Source organism: Palaemon carinicauda, chromosome 43 (genome assembly GCF_036898095.1).
Source record: "Palaemon carinicauda isolate YSFRI2023 chromosome 43, ASM3689809v2, whole genome shotgun sequence".
Classification (NCBI taxonomy): domain Eukaryota; kingdom Metazoa; phylum Arthropoda; class Malacostraca; order Decapoda; family Palaemonidae; genus Palaemon; species Palaemon carinicauda.
The window spans coordinates 39,143,020-39,143,676 of record NC_090767.1 but is presented as its reverse complement, the minus strand read 5'-3'; positions in this window follow the sequence as shown (position 1 = coordinate 39,143,676).

Sequence of the window (657 nt, the reverse complement as noted above, 5' to 3'; positions counted from 1 at the left end):
CTATGAAATTGACAAACCAATGCTGGGACCAATCTGTAAACACAGCCACACCTACAAAGATCTTTGAAATGCTTCTTGGAGGGAGTCTCCCTGAAAACCTTCACAAATATCAAAATATGCTGATACAGATGATCAGCCTACATGTGGGTGACGGGGACGAGATGAAGGTGTCAGAAGATGCCAAGATTGAGGCACTGGAACTCCTAGTAAGGTCGGGAAGTGAACGACAAAGACTCTGCGCTAAGAGTCTTGAAGAATATCAAATGTGATCATCTCTTCTTCGAGATGGATAGCACAGAGGTTCAAGTTGTTTGATAGGTACACCGAAATTGAAGATCATACAACTGATGCGTACATTGCCCTCCTTAGAGCCACAGATCCCCCTCTCCCAAACAGAGAGGAAATTAAAATCGGAATATTCCTTAATGACACTGATGGGTTAGTTGAACTACAAAGGCAACTTTGCCGGCATCTCATCAACCCATCAAGGATAGAACTAAATAACCATTACAAAGGAGATTCAGAGCCGACCGTAGAAGAGAGAGAGTCAATCAAGAATCTACTGCACCAATGAGTAAGTTATTATTATTTGACAGTTTATTTTGAACATTATAAGATACATATAATAATCAAATATCTGTAGCCTATAACAATACA